This window comes from Glycine soja, chromosome 6 (genome assembly GCF_004193775.1).
Source record: "Glycine soja cultivar W05 chromosome 6, ASM419377v2, whole genome shotgun sequence".
NCBI classification, from domain to species: Eukaryota; Viridiplantae; Streptophyta; class Magnoliopsida; order Fabales; family Fabaceae; genus Glycine; species Glycine soja.
Window position 1 is genome coordinate 39,929,062 of NC_041007.1, and position 6,656 is coordinate 39,935,717.

Below are 6,656 nucleotides of genomic sequence, written 5' to 3' on the forward strand. Positions count from 1 at the left end.
GAATCAAGCCAAGGCTATTGTGCAAGCAATCAATGGGGCAAAACACACCAAATGATTATGATGATGGATGGCTCAAATTCTCACAAAGGTAAAATCATCACTTTCAAATTGAGCTTTCAAAACTATCATGACATGTAGAGAAGAATCAAGGATTTCAAGTCACAAAATGTCAAGAACTTTTATTTTCAAAACAATTACCCATTTCTTGAACATATCCTATAATTCAAAGAAAAACATGCAAAGTCGTACGTGCACACAAAATTGACCCAAAATATTAAATTAAAAATCCGACGAAACTAACAACATTAACAAATTAACACAACTAACAAATTAACAAAACCAACAAAACTAGCAAAACCAAAGAACACTCCCCCCCCCCCCCATACTTAAACAACACATTGTCCTCAATGTAGCACAATTAAAAGATTAAAAACAATTAAATCATCAAAGAGAATCGGACAAGTGTAATAAAAGCAAAGAAGGAGATAGGAAAAGAAAAACACCCTAAGTCATGGTGGAGGAAGAGTAGGGTGGAGTAAGGAAGTCTCTTCCACCACTACGTCCACTAAAGAAGGGTTCGTGAGGAATGGCTTAAGTCGATGTCCGTTGCCTTGAAGCTCTTGTTTGTGGAGTCGCTTTTGATCTCAACTGTACCATAAGGAAAAACATTAGTAACAACAAAAGGACCAATCCACTTAGACCTCAACTTACCACTCATGAGTCCAAGCCTAGAATTATACAATAACACTTTTTGCCCAACCACGAAGTCTTTTTTAACTATCATACTATCATGGAACTTCTTGGTCTTTTCTTTGTAGAACTTGGCATTCTCGTAGGCTTCCAGGCGGATTTCATCTAACTCACTCAGTTGCAACTTCCTTTCCTCGCCAGCTTGATCCATAGAGAAGTTGCAAGTCTTCACTGCCCAGTATGCTTTGTGCTCAATTTCTACTGGAAGATGACATGCCTTTCCAAAGACAACCCGATAAGGAGACATTCCTATAGGTGCTTTGTAGGCAGTCCGATGTGCCCAGAGAGCATCATCAAGCCTGGTACTCCAATCTTTCCTGCTTGGCTGCACAATCTTCTCTAGAATTCTCTTGATTTCCCTGTTAGAAATTTCAGCCTGTCCATTAGTCTGGGGATGGTATGGTGTGGATACCCTGTGTATCACCCCGTACTTTTTAAGCAAGGCATGCATTGCCCTGTTGCAAAAATGGGTTCCTTGATCACTAACAATTGCTTTAGGTACTCCAAACCTACAAAACAGATTAGACCTGACAAAGTCTGCGACAACTTTAGCATCATTAGTTCTAGTGGGTTTGGCTTCCACCCATTTTGAAACATAGTCAACTGCAAGGAGAATGTAAACATAACCAAAAGAGACAGGAAAAGGACCCATGAAATCTATACCCCAGACATCAAACACCTCACAGAATAGCATAGGTTGCTGAGGCATTTGTTGTCGCCATGTAAGTGTATTTCCTGCTCTCTAACACTGCTCACAAGTGCTGCAGATCTTCCACGCATCTTTAAAGATGGTGGGCCAATAAAAACCACAATCAAGCACTTTGTGAGCTGTCCTTTGAACACCCAGATGACCTCCCGGTGCGGAAGAATGACAGAACTGCAGGACTGAGTCAGTCTCATGATCTGGAATGCACCGTCTAATGACCTGATCACTGCACAATTTCCACAAGTAGGGGTCATCCCAAATAAAATGCTTAGCATCACTTTTAATTTTATCTTTTTGGGCCTTAGATGCTAAGGGAGGAAAAACAGAGGCAACTAAATAATTGACAATGTTAGCAAACCAGGGAGTAGAAAGAGAGTCAGAAATACTATACAATATATACAAATGATCATCCGGGAAATCATCCCGAATAGGTGAATCTGCATCAGAGACACGTTCGATCCGACTCAAATGATCAGCAACTAGATTTTGTGCTCCGCTCCTATCACGGATCTCCAAGTCAAACTCTTGGAGCCAGAGCATCCATCGGATCAACCTAGGCTTAGAATCAGCCTTATTCAACAAGTACTTTAGAGCTGCATGGTCAGTATAAACAATAATGCGAGTACCAAGCAAATAAGATCGAAATTTTTCAAGAGCAAAAACTATGGCTAGAAGCTCTTTCTCAGTAGTAGTATAATTTGCTTGGGCAGCATCTAAAGTCCTAGAAGCATAATATATCACCCTAGGCAATTTATCAATTTTCTGAGCAAGGACAGCCCCCAATGCATAATTTGATGCATCACACATAAGCTCAAAAGGGGCTGTCCAGTCAGGTGCCTGGATGATGGGGGTGGTAGTCAGCGCTCTTTTGAGGCAATCAAAAGCCTCTTTGCATCTGTCATTAAAGTCAAACTCCACCTCCTTTTGCAACAAGTTGGACAATGGAAGGGCTACTTTGCTAAAATCCCTTATAAAGCGCCTGTAGAAGCCTGCATGACCAAGAAAAGATCGCACCTCTCGCACACAAGAGGGGTAAGGCAATTGTGAAATAACAAAAATTTTTGCAGGATCTACTTCAATACCCTTATTGGAAATAATGTGGCCTAAAACTATACCTTGCTCAACCATAAAATGACATTTTTCAAAATTTAGAACAAGGTTAGTTTCAATGCATCTATTCAAAACTTTTTCCAAACTATTCAAACAACCATCAAAAGAGGATCCATATACAGTGAAATCATCCATGAACACCTCTATGCAATTTTCTAAAAAATCACTGAAAATACTAATCAAGCACCGCTGGAAGGTACCAGGGGCATTGCACAGGCCGAAAGGCATCCTCCTATAGGCAAAAGTGCCGAAGGGGCAGATGAATGTGGTCTTTTCCTGATCCTCAGGAGCAATAGTAATTTGCATATAACCAGAAAAACCATCAAGGAAACAGTAGTGGGATTTACCTGCCAGGCGTTCAAGCATCTGGTCAATGAATGGCAGGGGAAAATGGTCCTTTTTGGTAACCTGGTTCAGCCTCCTATAATCAATGCAGACTCTCCAACTGTTCTGCACCCGAGTAGGAATTAGCTCCTCCTTCTCGTTTTTTATCACTGTGAGGCCGGTCTTCTTCGGGACTACCTGGACGGGACTCACCCATTGGCTGTCAGAGATAGGATAAATGATTCCAGCTTGCAAAAGCTTGGGTATCTCCTTCTTCACTACATCAAGAATCACCGGGTTGAGTCTTCTCTGTGGTTGTCTTACTGGTTTAGCTCCATCCTCTAAATTTATTCGATGCATACATGTGGATGGGCTAATACCAGGAATGTCCGCCAGGGTCCAGCCTATAGCCTTCTTATGCTTCTTGAGAACTGACAACAACTTCTCCTCTTGCTTATCAGCAAGGGAGGCAGATATAATCACTGGAAAACTCTTGCTATCATCCAAGTAAGCGTATTTTAAATTTGATGGCAGAGGCTTCAATTCTGGTGTGGTCGGCTGGACAGTGGTAGAAGGTGATGGTTTCTCAGCCTTTACCTCATAAAGAAAGTCAGAGGTATGTGTACTTCCTGAAACATGGTTAGTCCTATCTGACTCTATAAAATCAATCTCAAGAGGTAAAACACCACCACCAGGCATGCAATCAATATCACTCTCAGATTCACTCTCAGCATCAAATTCAGACATATGATCAAGTACAATTTCAGACTCAATGCATGAAGAGTGAGAGGCATGCAGATTAGAATAAAGATCAGTCATGTATTCATCAATAACATGGTCAATTATTTCAGCACAAAATACAGAAAGATCTTCAGATGGGTATTTCATAGCATCCAGAATATTAAAATGAACAGTTATGTCACCAAATTCCATAGACAGTGTGCCTGCATAAACATCTATCTTAGTTCTAGCAGTTTTCATAAAAGGTCTGTCTAGAATGATGGGAACTGATCCTTGAGAAAATCCATCTTCCATATTCAAAATATAAAAATCAACAGGGAAAATCAGTTCACCAACTCTAACTAAGACATCTTCTATGAAACCAACAGGGTAGGCAACACTTCTATTAGCTAAATGAATTACCACATCAGTTGACTGCAAGGGGCCTAGAGATAGAGAATTAAAAATAGACAGAGGCATAACACTAACAGAAGCTCCTAAATCTAGCATGGCATTGTCAAACTTACTATTCCCTATGATACAAGGTATGCTGAATGTACCTGGATCTTTGCATTTTTCAGGAATTTGAGGAACAGATTTACCAATCAATGCGGAGACATTTCTGCCCATGCTAATCCGTTCACTTCCTTTAAGCTTCCGCTTATTAGTGCACAACTCCTTCAAGAATTTGGCATATCTTGGAATTTGCTTTATCGCATCCAACAGAGGTATGTTTACCTCTACTTTTCTAAACGTTTCCAAGATCTCTTTCTCTGCCTCTTCCATTTTTTTGTTGGAAACTGTTCTTGGAGGGAATGTAAGAGGGGGAATGTGCTGCTTCTGCAATTCAGAATTACCTGTGGAAGAAGATTCACCTGCACAGAAATTGTTTGGTAAATTTTTGTCATCACCTTTTTCTGGAATAGAGTGAAGTTTGGCAGGTTCATTTGCAGATGAGGACGGTGCTACGGGTTGAGGTCCTTGACATTGCTTTCCCAACCTCAATGAAATAGCATTGACATTTTTGGCATTTTGGACAGCTTGAGAAGGCAGCTTGTCAGAATTCTGGGATTGTTGTTGATTCAATTGGGTAGCCAATTGTCCCATCTGATTGGTTAAGCTCTAAATGGAGGCTCTGGTCTCTTGCTGAAACTGCATGTTCTGCATAGTCATTTGCCTCACAAGTTCTTCGAGGGAAGGTTGTGGAGGGGCCTCAACTGTTGGTTGTTTCTGGGGTTGTTGCTGTTGTTGGATTGGTGGAGGAATGTATGGTCTGCTTGGGCCAGCAGCATTTTGGAAGGAAGGAGCAGGCTGCTGTTGTTGTTGCTGAGGGCTGGACCATCTGAGGTTAGGGTGATTCCTCCATCCAGGGTTGTATCTGTTGCTGGAGAGGTCATAATTGTTCTGCTGTGGTTGATTTTGCTGCTGAGGTTGAGGAGGTCTATTGTAAATATTTGCAGCATAAGCTTCAGGCTGCTCAATTGCTCCAGGTTGCTGCATGGAAGGGCAAAGGTCTGTATGGTGGTCAGCAGAGGAGCACAAACCACAAACCCTTGCAACAGGTACAGATTTCTGATTCAAGGCCAGCTGGGTTACCAAGTTAACCAATGCATCTAGTTTGCCTTCAAGCTTCTTAGTTTCAGATGATGTAGATGGGTTTATAGCTACCTCATGCACTCCTATAATGACTATGGCATCATTTCTGGCGCTAAACTGCTGGGAGTTGGAAGCCATCTTCTCAATTAAATTTCTGGCTTCAGCAGGAGTCATGTCTCCAAGGGCTCCACCACTGGCAGCATCTATCATACTTCTCTCCATATTACTGAGTCCTTCATAAAAATATTGGAGAAGAAGCTGTTCTGAAATCTGATGGTGGGGGCAACTGGCACATAGTTTCTTAAATCTCTCCCAGTACTCATACAGGCTCTCTCCACTGAGTTGTCTAATACCTGAGATATCCTTCCTGATGGCTGTGGTCCTGGAAGCAGGGAAAAAATTTTCTAAGAATACTCTCTTAAGGTCATCCCAGCTCGTGATGGACCTTGGAGCAAGGTAATACAGCCAGTCCTTTGCCACTCCCTCTAATGAATGAGGAAAAGCCTTCAGAAATATGTGATCCTCTTGGACATCTGGGGGTTTCATGGTTGAGCAGACAATGTGAAATTCTTTCAAATGTTTGTGCGGGCCTTCACCTACAAGGCAATGAAACTTTGGAAGCAAATGAATCAATCCAGTTTTAAGAACATATGGGACATCCTCATCAGGGTATTGGATGCACAAGCTTTCGTAGGTGAAATTAGGTGCAGCCATTTCCCTTAGAGTCCTCTCACGGGGTGGAGGTTGTGCCATGTTCTCAGAATGTGCAAAATCAGAATGCTCAGAATCAGAATGCTCAAAATTATAATGCTCAAGATCAGGATGTTCAAAATCACCAATAACAGAATGCACAAATTCACCAGTAATGGAATGCTCAGAATGATCAAAAGGTATAAAATGATGCCTAACTAATCTATGAAATGTCCTATCTATCTCAGGATCAAAGGGTTGTAAGTCAGATGGATTACCTCTAGTCATACACTACATTCAGCATGCACACAACTAGTTGCCTTATCATGTAAATAAAGGTGTAGGTTTGAACTACAGCTACCCTCAAATGATATCCAAATGACTTGAAATTTTGTGAGCAACCTTATAAAATGATGAGAAGATAGCACAAAAAATTTCAGACAAAAATTCAAAGTCTAACTATGAAAGCTAAAAATGGTAAGTTAAGAAAAATAAGTGAATAAAACTTGAAAAATAAAAAACTTTTGACAGAATCGCTTTTTTTGGACGATGGAGACCTCAGCCAGCCATAGGCCAGCTGCCATGGCGTAGGAAATTTTTTTCTACCCCAAATGCATATACAATAATTGCGATTCTGATAACCGGAGCAAAAGTTATGGCCGTTTGAAGTTTTGACAAACACAAAATTTGCTAGTTTTTTTGAACTTTCAAATCTGACCAAACTAAAGGCTCTAGCTATTTTTCCCACAAAATATGGATT

General features: G+C 41.0%; 1 non-coding gene across 1 annotated transcript; it reads left to right on the plus strand.

Moving 5' to 3' along the window:
- The first annotated feature begins 5,474 nt into the window (after nt 1-5,474).
- Nucleotides 5,475-5,581, plus strand: LOC114417499. The gene has a single exon (XR_003667764.1). It is a non-coding gene; the product is annotated as a small nucleolar RNA R71 (small nucleolar RNA).
- The last annotated feature ends 1,075 nt before the right edge of the window (nt 5,582-6,656 follow it).